Raw genomic sequence first — 24,754 nt, 5'->3', positions numbered from 1 at the left:
AACTTATCTTTCTTAGTGCCTGACGTATGCTAAAACGGGACCTTTGTGGTCGTTTCTCCCTCCTTACCCGTGCGGTGCGTGGATCGACGTTTGGGGCTGCGTTACTCAGCATCATTCGTGAGGGTGATGATGTAAGCGTTAAATGCGATAACATTGTGTCCGAGGGGAGTTTAGGCGCTTCCACCTGACTCAGTGTTCAGATTAAATCTCCCCACATTCCTCGTCACAATCAAGAAAGCCATTATCTTATTTTTCCAGTGTGTATTAATGTAATGCTTTGCACTTGCCATATGGGGGAAAAAAAAGGGGCTTTTACCTAATAGTGTACGTCCCAGAAAAATTCACTTTCAGAAATCAGGCAACAGGCCTATGTGAGGGGGTTTTTTTGTTTGTTTTGTTTGTTTGTTTTGAATATTTTTTTTTGCTAGTTGTTACTATTATTATGAAATAGCTGGAGACAGCTGTTTGGAAATGCTAAATGAAACAACTCCCAAGAAAATACTGAAAGATTTTCATCTTTTAAGTGCAGAGAGGTTGTTCTTGTTTCTGAGATATCACTAATGGCTATTAGCCTGCTGCTTGCTGGAGATGCTATGCACAGCCCTCGCTCTATGTTGCATGTTGCATTACCTCCCAGACAACTCCACACACACATGACCTTGAGAAGCAAAAGGTCTAAAAAAGTTCCCATCATTTTTGCACACCAGCCTTCAGTAATCATGCTGACAAGGTGTGTGACTTCAGTGAGCATGACATTTGGGGCCCTGAACCATGTTTTGACACCGAGTAAATGCTGGCTGATGGAACAGCATTGTTGTAAGGTGTCACTGCACATCCTCCCACTCTATGCTTGACACTGACATTTCCTCATTTGCTGCCCTGATTAGGAAACAGAGAAAGGCATTGGTTCAAAGCCACACCTCTGTGTTGTGGAGGTACAGCTTCTCCGTCCCAAGAGCTCCTTACAACAGTGTTGCAAATATTAACAAGGAATAGCCAAACACAGTGTCTGAATGGGGTGAAATAAAGTGGCTGAGGGTCATGCGGCTTTGAGGTAGTACAGCTTTGTTTTTCCTGTTCTTGAAAATTCAGAGGGCAGGGCTGGACCAGGAAAGAACAGTCTTGCTTTTCCTCCAATATTCCAATTCCAGCAATAGCTGGAAAAGGAGTTATCCCTGCCAGTTATTCCAAGGGTACTAGAAGAGGAAGGACGAGGTAGACTAAGCCTGTTGTCCTGTGCATTGTAAATGGATGGGAAGAGAACAATCTCTAAGCAGAATTCATCCTCTCTGTAGTGATTCTCAAGAGGAAATCCAGTGCATGCCTTATATGTGCTATTCCTCTAATTCCAGATTTATTCCTTGCAGCAGACAGGGTGCTCAGGGTCCTGGAGCAAGGGGCAGCTCTGAGTTTTGTGGCAGGGTACAGCTCTAGTACAGGGAAGTACAAGACAGGAGCACGGGTTCGAGTCTCACTCTGAGCATGTGAGACTGGACACACAACCGACTCCAAGGGGGATGTAAAGCTCCTTATGCCTTGCTGTAGATCCACCAGTTTTAAAAAAAACCCACAGCTCCACACAGATAAATGCAAAGGCAGTCATAACTCTCGCTGGGGAGCTCTGGCTACCAGGACGCTCTTTTGTCTACAAAACCCAGCTGGGTTGTTTCCTCTGCTTTGCAGGTCCCACTGCTCTTGTTACACATGTGCCTGCAGTGTTTAGTGGCACTGGATGGGTCATTTACACAGTTGGACTCAAAAGTAAATATTTGACACTTGGTAACATTTGAAACAATGTTTCCTTGAACATATCAAAGAGCTTGAAGTGATTATCTGACATTGTTGGTACTATTATTTGATAATTATCTTTTCCCAGTGGGCAGTTTAGAACTGGCAGAAGAGAGAGTTTTTAGAGGAGTTTGGTTTGGCCTCAATTTAACATTGTTACTTTGATTTTTGAGAAAGTATCTTTAGCAACAGCATTTTCTAATTGCTGACTGGAGATCAGACTTTTTTAGCTGGACCAATGAATGTGGGCGTGTGTGAATGAGAGATTTATTCTTCGGGACGCAGCTAGGGAAGCTTTTGTACTTTCTGCCTTCATGTGTTTCCCAAGAGCTGACATTTGTTTATTTATGTGGTGTTGTTACTTTTCGTGGTGCAGAGTGGAACAGATAAAATATTCTGTCTTTCTTTTATACATACATCTATATGTATGTATATGCCCTTTGGCACTTAGCTGTTTATACTATTTACGTTATATGTAAACAGTTAGCTCTGGAGGGCATTCCTCAATGCCTTAAGCACTGAACTGGTAATACTAAACTTCTTGCATTGCAGTTTCAAGTCTCTGGCAGCCGATTCATTCCGTCGTCCTTCTGACACAGGCTGAGCACTGCTCATTTTGCTCTGTGACAGCTGGGAACTCTGTCTCATAGGCATTAGTGGATTATTCTCGCCAGGTCATTTCATTGCAGCCATCACCCCGGTGGCTCTGAGTGTATTAAGCGATGTTTGTCATCAGTCACAGGTGACTTGTTCTACTTTCACCCATCTCACAGTTGTGCTGGATTTATCATCATTACAAGAATTCATTTAAAATAGCAATTAAATACATTAATATTTTCTGTACTTGAAAAGTGACTGTAAAAGTGGCCTGCTCCCCAGATATAGTCTGCAAGCAGGTGAAAAAAGAAAAGGGAAAACCATCCCATAAAAGTGATATATCCAAGGAAGAAGGGAATGTGTTAATTCCTCCTGCTTCCTAAATTTTCATCAACAGCTGTACAAATCTAGAAGAGTCAGTGGGCTTGTTCCAGTTCCCAGAGGACCTCAGTGAAAACCAGGGTTGCCTGTCTGGTACCAAGAGCCAAGACTGACTTGTAAAACCTCAATTTAGGCAGTTATTTGTTATTTTATGTGGAGATCCTGAATTAATTTCCTTAGGACTTTTTTTTTTTTTTTTTTTTTTTGATGATCTACACTGTGTTTGCTGAGGCTTGGCCTCCTCTGTGCTAGTGTTAAAGATCCTTGAGTATTGTAAGAGGCACATTTGTACTCTGGTATCTTCGCCCAAGCTGACACTTATCCCCATCTCCCAAGTTCTTTGTTTTGTTTGCTGCTTGGCTGCCCAGGCACCCTGCAGAAATACCTGCATTTTTTGTGGATGCACATAACATTTGGAAATGCTCTGAAGCAAGCAGGATAAGGTGACCAGCTGTGGGGTGAAGTGACATTATAGTGTGGTGAGGACAGGTGGATTCAAGCGCAAATCATTCTGCAAAGCTAGAGTGCAGTCTTTTCACTGACACAAAGTTTGGTGCCAAAGCAATTCTGTTTGTGAGATAAAGGACTGCTTTCTGCTCCTTGGGCTTCTGCAGAAGCAAAGCTCTGTTCTGACAATCACAATTTATGTAGCTGAGTCAGGTAAAAGGAGTAAGTCACATTGCTTATGTGGGTGGAAAACATTGGTCTGCTATTATGGGCCCTCTGGCCTGCTGAGAGACATTTGCTTTGGATGGACATGGGTGCCATTTTAAAATCTTTTTTCCCCTTAACTGTGAAAATATTTTCCAGACCAAGCTGCATAGAAGCTGTTTTTAATGAGGATTTCAACAAATGAATTTGTTAAATTTATGCTATTATATAGGATCCTTTCCAGGCCTACTTCTCCCATCAAATCACTTGCACCCTTTAAAGCTTTTTCAGCTTTGAATACATTTAATGAAAGTCTTCTCCATTCTGAAACTGTTTAAGAGACTGTTTCCACCACCAAAGTTTCTGTAGGCAGTGAGCAGAGGAACAAGGTCTCTGCCTGGACTTGATGTGCTCTCCAAGGCCAACCCGTGGGCTTATTAACAACCCGTGGCTGTTATGGCATGTCCTCTGACAGAGTTCTTGCATCCCCTGCAGTACTCAAACTGAGTCCCTTTTCTGTAGCACCACAACAAAGGAAAGTGATATTCAGCTTCTGTTTGTTCTACTTTGAAAAGTGGGACTCCAGCAAAAATGTGAGCTGTTCTGTGGGGAAATCTGAACCTTAGAAAGGGATGTCTGAGTCAGAGAAGCTGTTTTGCCGTAACTTTGACTCACATCACTATTGGTACTTCTCCCCTCTCAAAGAGCACTCCCTGCAGAGGGAGTATATGGGGTTCAGTTAGGTTGCAGTGACCAAAAAAAGCCCCAGCAGTTGGGTTAGTCAGCAGGTTAAGAAAGGACACAGTGCCTCTTCCTTACTGCTGTCAGCAGTCCCTTCTACCAAGATATTGTCTTCAGAGGCCAGTTGTGGTCTGCTCTTCTTATTAAGTCTGCTGTCTTGTAGAACTGAAACTTCACCACTGTCTCACTACTGGAAAAGAATTGCTCCATCCAGGTCCTTTTGACAACTTTGGGAAGGGTAGTGTCTCCACTGCTTCATTCATATTGCACTCCCTGTGTGGTGTAGGAGGAGCTGGAAGCTGGCAAGCTGCTCCAGCTAACAAAGCACTGGCATAGAGGTACCACCTCTGCCAGAAAGTGTCTCTGTGGTCTTGCAAATGTCTCCTGCTGTGCCACTATTTCCCTTCTGTGCTTTAGCTTTTCTGGTGGTGCAGTCTCACCAGCACACCTTGGGTTTTGGTGAAGGTTCAACTCTACATGTCAATGACCTGACACGATCATATCCTGGAATTCAAGCAGGTGATTAAAGCAACCACTTATGTTACACCTTAGAGGGCATAAAGTCAGCTGCATGGTGCCTACAAGAGCTTTGGCCTCCTGGCTGCTCTGAAGAGAAGAATCAGGTCTTTGCTCTTTGACCTCTCTCTGGTGTCTGCATGTCAGCATTTGCCTGTATGAATTCCCAGTGGTGGTACTCCCAGCAGGAGTAAGATGAGGCTGATGGGATTCTTGACAGGTCTGTATTTCCCACAAATCTTAATCACAGTCTAGAAACCTGAAAAAGGTCTTACCTATGTCATGCTGCTTCAGTTTGGAACAGCTTTCAGCAGTGAAAGAGGCAGTAGTCTTGGCTGCAGAAAAGAAGGATCTGGTGCTGAGTGAGATTTGGATCCAATTTGGATCCAATTTAGATTCAACTTAGCAGTACTAAGATATAGATTTTTTCCGTGCTTTTTTTTTTCTTTTAACTAAAAGCATAAACTATTTATGCCCTAGATTACTATTAGAAAGCTTCCTATAGCTGCTATAGAGCCAACTTGTAAATTTGTTATACCTTGTCCAGTTCTTCCAAAGTATTTTTAGATGCAGGTAATCAGTCCATATTTGTACTGTAGTGCCAACACTAGTACCTAAACCAAAATACCTGCAACTCTCAAGCAACTGCTTTTAGGTGAGCATGCTGTAAACTGAAATCTAACTGTTTCCACTTTGACTCTAGGATCTATTCAACAGATCACTCCTCTTATTTCACTTCCATAAACCGCAGTTTCTTCTATGAAAGATACTATTTATCACTTCTGTAAAGTGAGTCGAGATGTGATGGTGAGTTTTATTGCTCAGAAGCCAAATTCATTATTGATGGAGCCTAAAACAGGAGTTTTGAATGTTTGCTTTGACAAAGGCTTGGAGAAGCTTCAAATCACCTTTTCAGAATTTGACCCACAGATCTGAGTATTGGAAATACAAACCTGAATGGGTCTTTTACATAATCACATGACTCCAGACCTAGGTTTTCATGGCACCATATTGCCAATATTCACAATAAAAGTGCAAGATTTGGCAGTGACCTTTGTTTTTAGCAGAGAAAAGTATTTTTTAAATATCTTTTCATATTCATGAATGTGTATGCTTTATGTTTTCTTGATTTACTTGCCCTGATTCTGCATCAGTATGTGTTCAAATTAATCTCCTATTAAGTCTTCCATGTTCAAATTTCATGTACTTGATGCTTCAGCTAACTGGGAGCAGAGTGGGACTGGAACTGAGAGTATATACACAAGTCATTAGGTCTCTCTGAGGCTGCAGCTGCTCCCCAGTGAAAGCAGGTGAGAGCCACTTTGCCCTGCATGTGTTGTCTCCCATCTGGTAGTAATGGAGGATGGTTCACATTTAGGGCTCAGGGTGAGAAAAACACTAAGAAATACTGCTTAATTGAATAATTTATGCAAAATTCCAATGCACTTGCATAAAAATTATTATTTATTTTAGTTTTAATTTGAAAACACCCTCATGCCTGTGGTTTCACCTACAGGTGTTGGCATTTCCCTAAAGAAATTCCTTGTGTTCAGAAATGGTTCCTGTAGCTATTTTTATCTATGTCACTCAGTTATAATTCTGATGTGCTTGCAAACCCAGCTGAATCAAGGTGGAGAGAAATTAGTACCAATTAGAAATCAATGTGAAAGTGCTTCTGACAAGTGAGGATATAGATCGTGCAAACCCATTTACCTGCTGCCTGAGCCTGAAGCTGGCTAAAAGACTCGGTAAGATCCTGGACTAGCAGATGAAACCCCGAGAGCATTCATCATGGCCATTCTGTTTTGAAACAAAACATGCTATTGTGCAAGAGCCATCCTGGTGGTACCCTGACTTTATTGTAGATCTCTGCAGCCACCTCCCTGGGGTAGGTGTTATACAAACACCCAGTGAGAATTGTGCCCTTCCCTGCGTAGCTCAGTGCCTCCAGAGACAAGATAGACAAAGAATGGAAGGAGCAACAGAAGCACAGAAAGGTCAAGTGTCTTGCCCAAGGCCAAACAGCGGGTCAGTGGCAGAGCTGGGAACGGAGCCCAGATTTCCTGACTCCTAGTCCAGCACTCTATTAATCATCTCTTTGCTGTGTGTTCCTGGCCTGTTACTGATCATAGGAAATGTGAGGATGACTTTCCGACAGCTTCAGAATTGCTTCTTACTTTTGGAAACTATTGATCACCACCATGTTATTGAGATAAAGAGGTCGTGTACTGGACTCTTGTATATGTATATGCACTAGAGGATTCAGAACTGAGTGTTCTGGGTATTGATTTCAATCCAGGACACTGAAAAGCCATATTTCATAATCCCAAATGTTTTTTCTAAGTCAAAGTTTTAAAGTCTTTTTTTTTTCCCTTCCATTATGTACAAAGTGGTTTGTTTTTATAGCATTACCCATCGCAGTTGAGCTCCTATATTGGTGCTTGCCCTATAAATCAGTTGTAACAGTTATTTAATTAGCAGGGCTTTTCTTTTCAATGGAACTTACCCATGAAACAGTCAGAAAACCAGTAAGTCAACAGTCCTGAGACACTGGTGATCCTTACTTATTTTCATTCCTCACTGTAGGATGTATTCAGTTTCCAAAGCCTTTCAATGGTTTATCTTGATCACAAAGTTAATTATACCTGTGAGATTATTTTTTTCCCTCTGAAAAAATTTCACTTGAGGCAAAACTCTGGCTACTGTGGTAATGACTTACTGAGAGTCTCTTGTAAACAATAGTATAATCACTTTCTTATAGTCATGGCAACAGTGTTTAAGCAATGAGCTTACTGAACATAATGTGCACTGTCTCCACTGAATAGTATTATTGCAGCACTGAAGTGTATGCTGCTCATTTTCAGAAGACTCAGAGACATAAATTATTCAGCAAAATGACACTGCTTCAGAAAGCATCTCTGAAATCATTGCATTCTGTACTAGCCAAAGAAGGGCGTTCATTGGTGCTGACAGGGCTGTGTTTGGTTACTGCACAACAGTGGAGTCTTTGGTCCAGCCTTGCTCCCACGGGGTTTAAGGGTGTCTGTCTCAAACCACTGGAGGACTGTGCTACCTGTTGGCAGGGTTGTGCTTCTCCTGGTAATGTTTGCTGCTGTGGAGGGCAGAATGGATCAGGAGGATGCATCCTGCGCATATCCATGGTGTGAGAGGTGGTGACTAGGTGCAGAAGGAAGAATTTGGTTTAACAAACAGAACGTTTACTCAATCCCTTCCCTGGCTCAGAGGATCACCTGGATGCCTACTCAGTAGATTGGGGAGACACTTTGGAGACTGGGTGACTTCATGGGTAGCTTCAGAGTTGAACCCCAAGACAAGAAGCTACCCCTGATTTTTCTGTTTATTTTGTTTTTGTATCTCCCTTATTCCAAATATCTAGACTTGAAGGAAAGACCTTGTTGGCAACAGTTGTTGTTCTGGGATGAGTCATTCCACCAGATTTTAGAAATACCACCTCAGTGACAGTTGGCAAAAATGCTGCATGGGCTGTTCAGTTTATGTTTTTCACTTTGGAAAATCAGACCATTTATTTAGGGTTCTGTTGCTTTAGAAACCGTCTTCAGGTTCCTTGCCTTGCCTTGCCTTGCCTTCCCCTCACTCTTTTTTCCTTTTTTTTCCCTTTTCCTCATTGTTACGGCAGCTCAACATCTGCATTTTTAGTCCAGATTATGATCTGATTTGCCCTTCCTGAAACTGCCTATGAGAAATACTGTGGATGTGGCACTGTGGAATACCAGCGAAATGTGGGATCAGGCCTTTTATTTCTGATCATTTTGCTAGTTTATAGACAATTATTTTGTTTTCCAAAGAAATGCATTCTCTCTGCTTCTCTGAAAGCTTTTTGTTCGACATCCTTCCAAGCTAGATAGACTTGGTGTTCAGCAGGCGGCCGCTTACCTCCATGGCCCAGTTCCCGGAAACACTTATGCGTGTGCTTAATTGTGCACACATGGGTAATCGCACTGAAATCAAGATGTGTCGAATTAAGCAAGTCAAGAAATATTTGCAGGGTTTGGTCTTTGTTCAACAAACAGGCCTCGGCCTGGCTGAAGTCCATGGCATGCTACAAAAAGAATCCAAATTCACAAATAAGTAGTGTATTAATTATCAATTGACTTGTTTCCTTAAACCAGTTGATTCTGTACTTTTAAAAACTACTTGCCATTTTTCCTGCAAATCCAACTGCCCTTCCTTTCACACTCATTTTTCCTCCTCACTGCTCAACTCCCAACAGACCTGAGCTGCCAGCCACATGATCCTCTTTTATAACGATTTGAGTTCTGACGTTTCTTTTTTCCTACCAACTTTGTGTATTACCATAATGGTTCCTAGGACATATTTTGGCCAGCTTTTAGGGAGAGAGAGAGTGTCACAGTGTTTCAGACCTTCATTTCTAAGCGCAGTATTAAATATAATCCTAATAATTATAGCACTGCCACTTGGACTACTGCAGTTCAGGCTATGTCAATATGTCATCAAAAGCTCTCTTTTTCAGGAGCTGGAACTCAGTCATGTTGATTGAATTGAAATTTGATGGCCAGCAGCTGCAAACATACTCTGCCTCCATTCCCCACCCTCCCCCCCACTCCCCAGCTTCCTGCTTTTTTCCCCTTTACTACAAAATCTTCTTGCTTTCTGTCAAAGTCATAGTTTAGAAAACAGAGCTAATGGCTAATTCCAGGCTCTGTTAATTCCATTCCTTTGGGTAAGTCAAGACTGTCCTTCAAGGGCTGCCCTGAGGCAACCTGAAGGCACAATCTACAGTCTGTGTGTGGATGGTGAATCTGAGAGCGCAGCTCAGGTGCAGTGTGAAGGCTATCCTCAAACCAGGCATGACCATCCTTCATGGAGGAGCTCCTAGAATGCCATCAGTGCCACTCTCAGCAGCTAAGGAAGCTGTAGATGTGCCTGGGCTGATGTCTGTGGGGCTCCTGTGTAAGCAGGCCTGGGAGCACCACAGCCCTCTCCCCTCTCGTCCCCTTGCTCAATCCCATACAGACCTTCCTATTCATCCAAGCAAGGGCATTGGGATGAGGGCAATTGCCAGCAGCAGTTTATACTACAAGTTTAAGATACAACCTTTTCAGCTTTAGGGGACTGGTGGGAAAAAAACAGCTCTGAACTGGGGGGAAAAATAACTGTATCCAGTAGTTGTATAGCATGATCCTGTCATTTTTGGTACTTAGAAACCAAAACAAACCCCCAGCATTCATAACACAAGATATCCAGGTTTTAAAAGGTGCCACTTGGAAATACACAGTAACTACTTTTCATAAGGCCCTTTAGTCCATGTGTTTACAGGTGGACCAGAATAGCTCTGCAGAAGTTAATCCAGTCCCTTGAGTAAACAGTATGTACTTCTAAAACTTTCTGTATAAACCAGCCATATGTAAGGCCTTTGGCATACATTTGTACCACACACAACAATACATCTGAGGGACCCTGCTAGAGCCAGGATGGCTAGTGAGGTTGACAACCCCCTTGCCAATGTACTGAATGTGTGTTCATTCTGTCATGCCTCTGAAGGATAACAGCCTTTGGATGACAGCTGTACCAAAAGGGCTATTTACTGCAACACTTTATTATGTGGTTCTTGCAGCCCTCTCCCAGGACATACTGTCTGTGCTTGGGTCTCCCAGACTGCCATCAAAGCACAGACTCTTTGACACGGGTCAGAAGGACTCCTCACCCCAGCCTTGCATTGCCACTTTTGGTCACTGAAGTCACTCTCACCCCCGCTTCCCCTGGTAAAGTTATTATCTGCTGTCCCCCTCCTCCACTTCCTAAAGCTATAAGCCATGTCTGCTCCTCCACATGCACCCCCTCTCACCTGGGTTATTGCCCTCCCATCTCTCCTTTCATGCTTCTGACACTGCTGCTTCATAATGTTGTTTTTCTAGTTTGGAAAGGCCAGAGGGCCAGGCTGAGAGGGACATGCTGAACACATGTTTTCCACATGTTCTCCTCATCTTCACTCATACTGCTTCTCTAGCTGTCTTCAGCTTTTTTGCTTAAATGGGACATCTAATGACCTTGAGTATATTCTCCTCTCTTACTAGTTTTATAAAGGATGAGCTCAAAGTTCCTGTGTCGCTGACATGAAACTTAGAGCAAAAGCTCTGTGAGTTGGCAAGGCACTTGTAGGTTCTTTGACCCTTCACCACAGGCCATGAGCACTCACAGGCTGGGCATACAGTTGTGAATGCTAGGCTCCAGTTCAGAAAAATACTAAAAGAAATGTGTGTGACAATAAACAGATGATTAAATACTTTTCTGTTTGAGTGCTGCTTCATTGTGGAAGTGGACCCCATTCTGGAGGAGGCATATTTATTGGTCTGATTCAGAAAATGCTTAAGAGTATACCAAAGTTTTAAGAATAGTAGTTCATCCACTATCTTGTATTTTTAGTGACTCTTAAATAGGACTGAGTGGTGCAGGCAAGGCAGAAAATGTGGAGGATCTCCTGGTCACTTTTTACGTTTTCACTCACTCTGGAATCTGAGTGTCTCTGAACTGTAAACATGTTTTGGGAGTGCTACCACCTATTTGCTGCTTGAATGTTCAATAATGTAACTATGGTGCATACCTAGGTGCAGTATATTTAAAGCAACTGCCATTAAATGAAGAGCAATTATATCTTAGAAAGGTAACTTCATACAGAGTTAGCATTATTTCCATGACTGGGAGTTGGACCCTTGGACTCTTGAATTCTTTTCCTGCATCCCAATGACCAGTCTGGGAACACTCGGGAGTCCAAATGTTTTTGACTTAAAACATGTAGGCATCAAACCTTCTCTGTACTGAACTAAAACCAAGGAGAACTGGACATCTAATTGTATTTTTAAATCTCAGCCTAAAATCTCTGGAACATTTATCCGTAGGAGATTTTGCTGGAGTCAAGAATACAGGCTGGAGCCATGGCTGAAAAAAAAAAAAAGCCGACATGTGACATCAGTGCATCAGTCAATGAGTCATCCATCAGTGCCAGAGGACAAAGTATTCTTTGTATTTACCTAAGTAGTTACCTATTTACTTTCTGAAATTGTAGTACTAACTTGACATTTTAGTTTGCTGTACAGTGAAAACACTATTTTAAATGCCTTGTATGAAGACAGGCTTTCTTATTTCTTGAACAGTTAGAAATACTAGAGAACAAATCTAAAAGGCCCATTTCCTTCCTTGCTTGTAAGTGTGGTCTAGGAAAAATCCTGAATTTTGCTAGTAGGAGACAGTCCAGTCTCTTTTCTTGCCAGTGTTGTAAGTGTTGGGCCTTTAGAGAAGGCTAAGTTATTATCATTGCCTTTTGATCTTTCACTGTTTCTGCTGTCCCTCTGTTTTGGCTTTTCATTCTCTAGATATATTACTAAAAATGTATTTTAAAAAATTAAAGGCACTAATTTATTGAAAAGGGGTTTACCTGTAAAGGACTCTAGGCATACCACACACAGGCAGGTCCCAGCTGGGAAATGCAGTATTAAGACTGAAACTCTGTATCTCAGACTCCCTGTTTCTCACAGTCCTTGCAGGGCGGTGGGATGCCTGGACTTCCCAGCACACATGGTAACCATCGATCTCAGAGCGGTGTTAAGAGCCAGTGCTAGGAGCCCAAGGCAGAAGAAGAGCTGAAGGGCAGAGGAAGAGAGCAAAATTTTGCTGTCAGTGCTTGAGTGTCTAGCTCTGTACAATCCTATGACAATTAAGCAAAGGAAGCTTGAAAAAATTACCTTGGGACTAGAAAAGCAAATTGATGCAAAGCAGGATAGCCATTCTTTCAAGAAGCAGTAGAATTATTTTTTGTCATTTTCCAAGGAAGAAACTGATCCAATATGACTGACTTCACTCTAGCTGTGCAACAGGAGCCAGTGGCCAGACCTCCTGATTTAGCAGGCCTATTACAAGACAATTGCACACCTAAAACTTGTGCTTTTCTGTCTCTTGGTATGCTCTGTATCCTCAGAACAGGTTTTCTCCCTCAGCACTTAATCCGTCTTCAGCCATCACCTTTTCCTGCCTTACAAACCACTCTGTGCACTTTGAAGGTTGTGTGGGCACCAACTTAATGTGAGTGCTTTGCTGGGGAGGCCAGAGCCCGTGCCTCTCACAGGGGTAATGAACTACATATTAGGACCTGGCTTCTTCTGAAATGGTATTTAAAGGTACAATATTACAGGAGCAATGGATCTGAAAGCAAAACAAAGCTGCTTAGAGCCAGAGACATTTAAGTCCTGCGTGAACAACTCTGCTGGTCTTTTGTAACTCTCTCTTATCTAATCTAATCTAACCTAACACATTAGTATCTTTACTGCATTTATTATCCTTTTATCAAGGAATGGCAGGAAGGAGACTGGGGCCTCGGTAAAAGCATAAGGCAGAGAGGCATGAGACATAATGTTGAGCAAAGGTTAACATAGGTATGCATGCTCTTCTGTTAGGCAATGAGCATTGCAAACAGCAGACCTTCTTGTCCTTCCCCTATCCCACTGACTTTGAGGTGGTGAGGACCTGGTGGCAGATACTTGGTGTTGATAACTGAGATGCTATAGCACAGAAATGGATTGTTCAAAGATTTCCTGTGCCTTAGAGAGTTTCTCTAGTGAAATTCAAATGCAAGGCCATGGATACCTCTGATCACCACTCAGAAACATTATTAATGAGACCATTTTTCTGAAGAGATCCTGTAGTTTCTACACCATCAGATTTTATTTGGTTTCCTTGATGGGAATGAGCTACAGCTACTGTCAGTGTTTGTTTTCAGTTACTTTTATTGATGGCACTGCTCAGTAACACATGGTTAGGATAGTCCAGTTAATCAATCCTCCTCCTTGCTGCCTCCCCCTTTAATTTTTTTGTCTGCTCTTGCATCACAGAAACATTTCCAGCGATTTATTTTACATAACAGTTACTGAGGCAAAGGGCTGTGTAGTTATGCAGATACTCAGCATCCCAAAATGGATAAGGTTGAAAGGGACTACAGTGGGTCATCTGATCCAACCCCCTGTTCAAGCAGGACTGTTCTAGATGCAGGATTGTGTTGTCCTATGGCGCAGGATTGCATCCAGATGGTTCTTGAATATCTCCAGTGAGACAGACTCCACAACCTCTCCAGGCTACCTGTTCCAGTGAGGAACTTGACTGATAAGAAAGACTCACCCTTCACACAAGTTATTCCCAAACCAAGCACAACAGGGAGGCACCCAGCAGTGCTTATGAGGGCCCCTTAAGGCCTTTAGTTTTAGCCAGGATGGGCTGCTTAGCAAGAAACACAGTGAGTGCCTTTCCCACTCACAGCAGGCAGAAGAAAGTCTGCTTATTTATGAAAACAGTCCTGAAAAAGAGAAAGCAAAGCTAAGCTGGAGTGTTTGGTTCCTATTGGAACACTTGCAGCTTGCCCTGATGATGATGCCCACTGGTGTGTCTGAAGGCTGTCAGCCAGCAGAAGACAGCCCACCCATGTCATGGGGGTGCAGGCATGCAAACCACAGCAACTCGTACCTGGGGCTGCTCTGGCTGATGGCAAGGGACACTTCTGACTGGGCAGGGATGAACCATAATGTAGGATGGTGACATGAAGGGCTTCACATTTGCTTTCCTGGTGTGATTCCTCTGCTTGCAAGGAACACCAGGCAGATGGTTGAGAACTTCCACCCCATCTGTCTATGACGGGAAGGAGTACCTGGCATGGCAGAATGAAAAGGTCTGAGCTACTGACAGACAGTGGCTTTGCAACTTGTGCAGCTGGATACAAAGCAGAAAATGATCATGTAGACCCTTGGCTAGGGCAGGACCCTTCAGTTTTATACCCAATCTCATTAATTTCTTCTGATTAACATCAGCGAGAGAAAGAAGAGAATCTGTACCAATAGCAACAAGGCTGTAATTTCACCTCTGGTTAATAAGTCATTTGATCTTTGCTTTACTGGTCTTGCTGGAAGCCAATCTGACCTCCTCCAGTTGAGGCTGCCCCATGGGGCTAACATCCTGACACACATCTGCAGCCATCACCAGTGGCACACGAGGGAGTGACCGAGGGAACGTCACGTTCATCCTAGGGCTCCCCAGCCTACTGAAAGGAATCTTATCACAGCTGAGACAGACTAGTGCAAAGCTCTAGATTGTTTTTCTGGGTCTGTAGGTTCTGTGGCAGTGCATCGCAGAGTCCCAGGAGGAAGTTTTATTGTTGTGTCTCATAGGAGCCACTGGGATTTTACTAGTGAGACTGTTCATACAGAAGATAAGTGTTCATGTTGCCACTGAAGAAAAAAGAATTGGCCCCAGCCCTAAAGTGTAATGCTATTTTCTTAAGATAAGGAAAAATCAAATTAAAAATCATTTCCAGAGAAGAATTCAGTGTGGGTTGACTGGCTTTGTTCATGTCATCAGTACATAATCATAGGGTTGCTTCCTTTTTGTGTCCTAGTTCATGTTAACACACAGAAACTTGCATGCTAACCACTGTTTTCACCACTACCAAATTCTAGAGGTCAGGGACCTCTAGAATTAAACTTACAAGCTATCATAGTGTGGGTGGACAAACCTCTTTCAGGGTAGTAGCTGAGAGACTCATTTCCTCTGTGGATGAGCCACAGAAATGGATGCATAAGACACACTGACCAGTGGGTTACATTTTAGCCTGCACTGCAGCAGCCAGGGTGAAGCAGTCTTAAAATGACATGGAACATACCATCATTAGGAGCTCATCACACTGTGGGTATCAAATGAAGTGGTTCTCTTGCCAATGAGAGTTCAGCTCAGTGTTAGGGTGTCAAGATTTGCGTTAGTTGCAACAAATCCTGCCTGAGCTATGTGTATGTCTATCATGTAGAAAACTCACCCTCTTTCTTAAGCTATCCACACCAAAATGGCTCTAATGTAAGTCTGAATGAAATATTCTGGCTGGGATTGGATTATGGTCCAGAGTGGTTCTGCACTAACTTGGACTGAAACACATGTAACTGAAGTGCTCTTAGTCCCCCAGAATCCTTGTTTGTACCACTCACCCCAAAAGAACGATGAATCCTCTCACAGGTTGTACTGGACCAAGACAAACTGCAGGGCTCTGTACAAGGGACTGTGGCCCCACACTGCCTCAGTCACACGTGTGTCAGTGAAGAATGACTAGTGTTGGCAGGATTTTGCAGTGGGGACTGACAGACGCCCTAAGGTCACTTGTCCTGCAGCAGAGGTTCACACCTTTCCACAGATTTACTCCAAGGCCAGGTACATTGAAAGCATGGGACTATCTCAACCTACATTTAAGCTTGAATACTGGGAGTATTATTTCCATTTTGAACTTTTTCCAAATAAATAATTTTTTCAAATGTTACAAAACTAGTTAAGTAATTTTGTAAAGCCTGAAGAACATTATTTCGTATCAGGATTTGAATTGGAAATGGCTGTTTGGGGACCAATTTACTTTAAAAACTACTTTGTTCACAAGGAGCTAGTTGGCCTATGGTATTTCCAGCCTACAAAGCTTTTTTTACTTTAACGAGGGCCTAAAAGCTCAACAAAAAATCTCAGTCCAAAGAAATTCCAATATTGCATATGCTAGGAAAACAATATCCATTCTTGAGTTTACACTGCTGAGGTTTAGTGGCAGAGAACTGCCCATATGCTTATCCATGCTGTCACATGTACCCTCAAATTATCCCAAAACAAGGTAGCTTTTCTTGAACAGAGCAGGTTTTTACCGTGTCTACAGGGGAATATAAAGTCTGTGGACATACCTGTCAATCTTTTATAAACTACAGATCCTCTAAAAGTTTTGCAGTACATATGAAGATTCATTTACAACTAATTTAAGCCTCGTGGCAATTGACTTGCTTTTCTTACTTAGCTTTCACAGACCCTTCAGAAGTAATCCTCAGACCCTCATGGGTCTGCAGACCACAGCTTGAAAACCACTAGCTCTTAGTTTAAACAAGATACTTTGGGGCCTTTTGGGCCTAATTTTCTATAGCCTTGCAGCTTGTGAGGTCTTATATACCTATGCAAAGTGTGAGTAAAATGCTACCAGATGAGGATGGTGGTGTTCAGCTCTGGTGTTGGCTTTTATTTGGACAGGTGTGAAGGATGGCAGTGCAAAGCAGTGACAGATCAGGGCCCCAGCACTGTAACTGCTGGAGCACCAGTAACTGCTCCCTCCTCCAAGATCTTGAGCAGCACTGCTGACAGCAGAGCTGGGGAACAATTCTGTTTGCAGAGCCATCATTCTGCTGTTATCCCTGAAAGCCAGGCAGTGGCCCAGCACATCAATAGCTATGGCAAGGATCAGGCTATTACACACCTTGGAGTGACAGGTGACAAGGGGCTCTACTCAGGGTTAGACTCTTGCTTTGTAGTGCTGTTTGCACCCTCATTCAGTCTCAGTGTGCTTACTCTTTTTGGTGTTTCATGTCTTGAGCATGGAGCAGCAATCTTTTCATTTAAGCAAATACAGTGAGAAGTGTTAAGTGTTTCAGTGCCTCTTCTTTCCTTTGATCTCACATAAAGCTCCGTGCACAGGGTTACATGATCTCCATCACTGTCTCCTTTCATGCCCAATAATTAGCACAGGTCCATGGGCTGGGTGCAATGCTATCCTTCCCTGTGCTACAAGGGGAGAAGTAAAAGGGGTTGGAGTGATTGTTTGCTGTGTTGATGACTGTGGTGTTGCCATGGAAAAGCTAGAGACTTCAGGGGAGTTTGTGTTTTGTTGGGCAGGGAGCCAGTCTGCTCTGACTTATTACAACTGTGTGAGTGAGTGAGCCATGCAGAACTTTATCCCTCTGTAGCAATTCCAAGGCGGGGAGAAAAAGAAAAGGACAGGACTGCTTTAATAAGGAGGAGTGCAGTTCACTTTTCTAAGGCTGATTGCATGAAATACAGAGATGCAGAAAAAATGCTTTGCTATTTTCCTCTTTTTTTTCCTCCTTTTTTTTTTTTTTTTTTTTTTTTTTTTTGGCAGAATGTGTCCACTCTCTTCTAAGGACTGAATTTAGAGCAGTGCAAATAATAAAATCTCAAGTAATCCTCCTGAAAGCGAACAGAGCCATTTAATTGGCTGTATCTGTACTGAAAGGAGCATTTGGAGTTCTGCTGAGTCTGAGTCTATTAAAGTCTTTGATCTATTCCAGAAACAAAAGTGGAAGCAGACTATACTGTTTTCATTATCTATTCTGAATGAAGTGCAAAAAGTAAATACACAGTGTAAACAGGGAAAAAAATAATCAAGGCCTAGGTCCAGCAAAAAGCTATCTTCATACTGAGCTTCCCATACTCTGAGTAGTACCATTATTCCCTGGAGGTGGAATTAAAAGCGATGCATGCTTTCTACAAATCACTTTCTATGGGCAAATCTCAAAGCAATTTACAAAACCAGCCAGTTCCATTACTTCCACATTAGAGAGTGAATCACTGGGGCCACAGGACTCATCCAGGAGAGCAGGTCCTGCCTGAAACCCTGGCTAGCCCCTGCCTTCTCACCACGCTCCCTCTGGGTGTACAGAAACTAACTGTGAGGTGTCAGGATTATTCTAAAGCATTAAAACACCTCTGCATAGTATAATTTATTGTAACTGACTATTTTTCTACAACCCTGTCTGCCATGTCATGTTCTTGTATTTTATTTAATTGAGATAGAGGCAACTGCCTCTTCCTGAAATGTATTTGAGAAGGTAGGAAATAACAGGATTTTGTTATGGACTGTTCTTGCTTTCAGGACTTCTGGATGTTTCAAAAAAATCCATTTTTATAGGAAAGAACTGTTGCAGGGGTAATTTTCTGATTTTCTTTTTTGAATTAGAATTTCCTACCTGACTGTTCAGTGGTAGAATAGATGGACCTAGGTGTCCTATTTTAACGTACACTTCTCAGGGAAAGGCATTATAAATGTTCATCATAAATTGTCATCTAGCAAAGCTCTGATTTCTAAAAGAACAGGAGAAAGCAAAATTACTTCCTATAGGGGTTGACCAGGGAACACACAGGGAAATCTTCACTCTGTATGAGTCAATGACAAACTTCTGGAGCTTGCAGCCCCCCTTGTGATCATACTCAGAAGGTGAATCCTGCAAAACTTTTGACCATGTAAGACTCCCATGAACTGCAGCCAACAGCATCACCGCCTATTTACTTCCAAAGGTAAAAAGCTGCCTGGGTACCATCACAGTCTCTGATGTTATGCTGGCTTGCAGTGTTCTGTGATTGAGTTGGGAGCTCCAGCTGAGGAGCTGGGGACAGATCTTGCCAACATGAGAGGTGACAGAAACTTCTTTTGGTTTCACTGTGATCAAGGTAAGGTCTAAAGGTTAGGTACTACCACTGGATCCACCTACAGTTTGTCAGTGAAGCCATTGCCTCTTTTATCTATCTCATTGAATTTAACAGGATTTGTCTTTGGAGATGATTGTCTAGTTACTTGGTGGCTGTGATATCTCAAGAAGTTACAACACAAAGTAGATTAATTTTGTGTTCCAAATACAGCAGGACAAATGAACTAGTGTAAATAATGTGGCTTGATGATGATGTGACAGCTTACACCAGCAGAGGACTTAGCCAGGGAGATGAAAGGTTGCTGCATTAAAGCTAAATGTCTGCTCAAAAGAGTTGCTTTTATCCTGCAAATTCTTTTTCTTACTTATTTCTGTGACATTACTGGTTCAGTACAGAAATTTCTGTCCTACCCACAGAATTGTAGTAGCTACATGTTCAGGGACACTCCAGATTAATGAGATCTGCAACATCTTTAATCTTTCCTCGCAGCATGCTGTGCTCGGGATGCACTGTGTGAGAAAGACCAAAAGTGAGGGATGCAAGAAATGTAGTCACACAGGAAACTGAAACTGCCCTGTCATTCATTCCTGTAGTACAAAAAACCCTTTCTGTAACCTCAGTTTCCTGATTCTCCTGTGGCTGGGGCCAGATTTGCCACTGGTGCAAACTGGTGCAGCACTACTGACATCAGCTAACAGCACACCAGTTTACTCCAGGAGATAACTTGTTCCAAGTCTTTTCAGCAACAAAACCAAGAGGACAACAGCTGTGGATGCATCCAAGGCCAGCAAGGTCTTATGAAGTGAAGGGATTGTTTTTAATAGTTGGTGTGCATGAAGGCTGGGCTTCTTAATGACACTTGAAGCCAGTTCTACCACTGTTTTTCCAAAGGAAAAGCTACTGCTGAGTGCAGAGCAAAAGTATCCACAAAGTTGTTTATCATTCAGGGAGTCATTATTAAACTTAACCTTGTCTTGAAAATGGATGTTTTTTTGAATGCTGCTCCATCTGAGGAGCTACTGAAGATTCCTTCCTTAAGGATCCTAATGTTTCTCAGCTTTTTCTCCACTAGCCAGAGAGGAGCTGGCTGGTACACACTGCAGCAGCAATTTTCTAGGGTCATGCATGCTGTGGTGTGAGAGAAATTTGGGAAGTCAGATTCCAGAGTTCCTGTTTTATTTTCCTCCCCTGAGGCAAAGATGGTCTTAATAGTATTGAGGGAGACCCAGCTAAGGATATATCCTACAGCAGGTCTATCCTACAGCTGTGTGAGTGTATAATATTTTCAGGCCCCCAGATAAGGGTGTCAATGGTGCTTATGTTCTTCTACAAATATCAGGGAAGTTAAACTGGCAGAACTGGGGTGAGGTGGGAAGAAAAGGGAAGGAAACCTCTGCACACTCCTTCCTGTGGCCCCCAGGGGTTTTGCTCTGTTTGCATTGGGCTTGTCTGAGCTTCAGGGCAGTGGGCAAAGAGTAAGTTGGAGTGAAGCTGTAAACTCACCTCAAACCTAAATGCATCCTCATCCCGATGCCTCTTTTTTATTAGGCAGTGTGTGCAAAGCTTCCCTGTATACAGTGAAGTACCCTCCACTTGGCTTAGTGGTGTCTTCTCGCTAAAGTCATAACTTTTACCAGCTATCAGCATTTCAGGCTACCCAAATGAGAAGGAAAGGCTGTAGTTAGGCAGAGATAATTAGAGGGACTAATCAAGGGTGCTGGCAATTGTGTGGGCAGTCTGGTGAAAAGAGGGATGAGGAGGTACCTGTGGCTCCCCAGCCTCCCACTAACAGAGCCGCGCTTCTTCACGTGGCTGTGAATTCCTGTGGTGTTTCTTTACCTCTGTCTCAGCCAGGTGGAAGCTGTGTAGAGGCAGAATTTCTCATGCTACACATCAACACAGCTGTAAGAGGGCACCTTCCTTCTCCTACATGTCTCATCAAGCTGACCAAGGCTGATTTTCAGCCTACTGATAATACCTAAATCACTCTAATGGGGAGGAGATAGCAAAGATAAGCTTGTGAAGTGGATATTATGAAGTCTGTGGATGCCAGGAAACTTCATTGTGCTATATGGAAGTGCTACTTCTTAGAGGTTAACCCATATGTAAACCAAAGCTCTTTGGATCCTGCCAAATTAATCACTCAGGGTATTGCAGAGACTGCTGAATTCAGGGATAGCAATAGCAGTCCTGCATTTCTTTATGCCATTTTTAAATAGGACATCAACCCAAAAGCATAATCTTAAATTTAATCTAGAAAGGATTTTGAGCTATGCTGAAAGCTCAGCTCGGTTAGGATCGCTCGCAGCCACACTCATTAACCCCAAATGGGTTACTTTTTGTTAGGGCTGGGTGCAGCAGCTGGCTGAGGGGGAAGGGGCAAGAGATGCTGCAGAGGACTGCAGCCACATGCCACATAGTGCAAGTGTGCATGGCATACACAGCCATACATGAATGGGAGGGGAGAGGGGAAGGAGAAAAGATCAGACCCCTACTGTACCCTGGGCTTCCTTGGCAAAACTGTAGAGTTCTTATAGGGAGTGAGAGACTAGGTGGAAGCAGCATTAAAAATAATTGCATTCTGCTGCTTTGGTTATAACGTGTCCCTTGTTCATAACTCCATCCGTGACTCAAGTGCCCTGCAGAAGTCTGGACATGTGACAGCCAATAAATTCATTTATTGCGAGGGCTGTTTGTGTCAAATTCAGAACTGAAAGTTCATCTGCAGGTGCAGCAGAGCTGTGCAGGGAAACACACGCAGATTTACAGCTGTTGTGGCTTACTCCACTCTGCTACAACAAATCATTTTGTTCAGGAAAGAGGCTCTGCTGTTGGCCAACCAAGACGTGGTCAGAAATTTGAAACGCTGCTTTGTTAGTTTAAATGAAAACATTGCTGGACATGTTAGGGTGGGCATTTTTTTTAACATTTAGTGAAATTTGTCATAAATCAAAGATTGATTGAAACTGAACAGAATGTGTGTTGCGTTCCACTGTCACTTCCTATCTTCTTCCCTTGCCATTGTGAGTGAATCAAGATCAGGATTTTAAAGTGTTCAGCTCCCAAGGCCAGTTATTACTTCCTCCTGTGATCCTGTTTGATTTTCTGAAAATGAGTCAGTCATTTTCTGCTAGAATTTGGTGCAGGCTGAGCCTTTTCTCTGAGCTCTGCTCTGCAAGACAAAAAATCATATTGCTTCACAGGCAAAGCAAGTCTGCACAATAGAAGACTTCCTTACAACCAGGCTCTGCCAAGTCTGCTCTTAGCCCTGCAAGGAGTCATGTTACTCTTCAGCAAGGTCATACAGGCCTAAAATAATCACTGATGTTTATCTTTCCCAGAGGATATTAAGCACCCCCAAACACAACCACAAGTACATCTATTAAAAAAAAAAAGGAGAAAAGGACTCAAAATAGTTTGCACCTCAGCTATCAGTAGAAAAGCATTATGGCTTTGCCTTTTCCCATTAATATTTTGTGATCTCACATCTGAAGTGCTGAATTACTCCAGCAGTGGAGGAGGATCAGCTTTGCTGTGTTCGATTGATATCTCCCCGTTTACTTAGAAGCAAGCTGTGTCCTTTTCTCATCATTTTATTGCTGTACATGGGGCTGTGTGCTGTTTTTACACTACTTTTGCCATAGGGAGAACTGGAGGATAGCTTAGTTAGTGCAGTGCTGAGGCCATGTTGCAGCCTGGATACTTGCCTGAAGGTGCACTAGCTGAATGCTTCATGGATCTAGATCTCTGCAACAGCCTTGAAAAAGGAGAAGAAAAGTCATGTCAGCCTGTTTCCAAAGAGAGAGAAGGAGGAGGCTTGGGAGGAGTGTGAACTGGCAGCTGAACTCTGCTCTTTGCCCAGCACTGGTGGCTGTCACACCACAGCTCCATCACCTCGCCACTGCCTTGTGTGCTCCCCAGAGATCTGGAGCAGCTCCAGATCAGCAGAAAGGCTGCAGGATGAGCTGGTGATGAAGAAGAGAAGGGTGAGCAGGCCATGCCTTGAGTCAGGCTTCAAGAGAAGAAGCAGGGACTGCTAGATACACAGGATTTAAGCCTGTATCCTTGAGGTTCCCAAATCACAGGGATTTTATCCCAGTCAAGGGTGTCCAGCGCTGCTGTTAATGATTTGCCGTGCAGGAAAGAAAATATACAAATGCTTTGCAGGCCATACTCCCCTGCCTTTCATGTCTACACCTCTGAGCACCCATTTACTTCAGTCTTCCCTTCCACACTGTGTATTTGGCACATCCTCTCATGCCTACATCCCCAAATTCACAAGCCTCCTCTGGCTGACTGGGGAGCGAGAGACATTTCCTTGCCGCAGTGGTGTTCGTGGGAAGATGTGTGCTCAGGGGGATGCTAAAAGCTTCAGGCAAGTTCTTTGTGTTTTGACAGACTCTGCTGAAGGATTTTGCTCTGACTTGAGCCAGACATGGTACTGGCAGATGCCGTGCAAGCTTCCCACGCAGCACTGGCAGTGCCTCTCGGATCTGACCCGCGACCACCGTCCCTCCCTGACCCCCCTTCCCTCTCCCCTCTCGGCCCAGGCCAGCGTTTTTCTTGAGCAGAGAGAGATCTCCCTGCCAGATTGCGTGGTGGTTCTCTGATGTGAACAGATGGGACTAGGGGGGCAGGCTACATCTGTTCCCTGAATTCTTCCACCTTCGCAATTGTTTGCAAATGGGTGAGAGCTCTGGGAGGCTGGGAAACTATGGGTTTCGGCTCAAAATGTTCTTTTCCTGTAACGTGCTCAAAAGTGAACCTGTGCTGTGTAATTAAGTTTGACACTGACGAGGAAAACACCTGCTGGTGCAAGCAGCTTGCGTCTTTACCCACAGAAGCACAGATCCTTTGCAGGACTAGTGCTAAAGCTCTCTTCAGTCCAGTTTGGAAAGGCCCAAGTGAAGAAGCATGCCTCGGGATACCATTCCACAGCTTCACAGCATCAGGGTGTCTTTTTCTGAGATTCAGCACAGATTTAATTCCTGTTTCAATTTCTTATTATGTTTATGTAATAGATTTTCAGAAGGCCTCAGTTCTCATTTCTTTGCAAGTACTAGCCACGGACAGATGTAAATAGCAAAAGTCTGAATCCTTTGTGGAAAATGGGCCATAAACTCTTAGCTTTCAGATCTTTGCATCCTTTAAGCATTTTGAGTTTGTTGTCATCTGTGTTTGCTTCTCCTGATTATTTCTTGCCAGAATCTCCATACAATGCATGAGTTTTCCTTATAAATCATGCTGTCTTGCCTCCTGGACTCAATTGCCTCTGTCGATCCTGTTCTTGCGAGGGAACAAACCGCCTCCATCTCTCTCACCCTGACTTCTGTCCAAGACAGCATCACCTTATGGGCCACCCAAAGCCTTAAGGGCTAGAGCCACACATGCAGAGCCCTAGCAAACCCAGTGACACCAGCTCTGGGCAGGGCAGCCCTATTGGCTCTCTGTCAGCTGAGAATGCCCTCTGAGACACCTGACATCAGGGGCACTCAGCCACTTGGGCACTACTGCTGTGTGTCCATGCTCAGTCCCCTTGTGCCTGTCTCCTCCCAGCACAGCAATGCCAGGAGGTGGGAGCCTGTGGTCCGTGCGTTGGGCTTACACGCCTGCAAACTCCCATCCTCTGGCTGGTGATGCTGTGCTGTTGGACTGATTTCTCAGGAGGACAGGGGTACCTGTGAAAGTGTGAAATGAGAGCGTGGATACCAGTGAGGCTCTGGTTGTGCATGTTTATGGCATTCATCTGCTCTTCCTCTGTATTCTCATCTGGACTTGGACTCCACCTTGCTGAATGTGTGTGAGCCAA

The 24,754-nt window shown here is 43.5% G+C and overlaps 1 protein-coding gene across 1 annotated transcript in view; it reads left to right on the top strand.

The window, feature by feature from the left end:
- The window catches only part of MAML2 (mastermind like transcriptional coactivator 2), a 211,474-nt gene that overhangs the window by 1,326 nt on the left and 185,394 nt on the right, over positions 1–24,754 (top strand). The gene's annotated exons all lie outside the window — the stretch shown is intronic.

This window comes from Ammospiza caudacuta, chromosome 2 (assembly GCF_027887145.1).
Source record: "Ammospiza caudacuta isolate bAmmCau1 chromosome 2, bAmmCau1.pri, whole genome shotgun sequence".
NCBI classification, from domain to species: domain Eukaryota; kingdom Metazoa; phylum Chordata; class Aves; order Passeriformes; family Passerellidae; genus Ammospiza; species Ammospiza caudacuta.
Note: the sequence above shows the minus strand (reverse complement) of the source record. Positions and strands in the feature narration are given on the sequence as shown.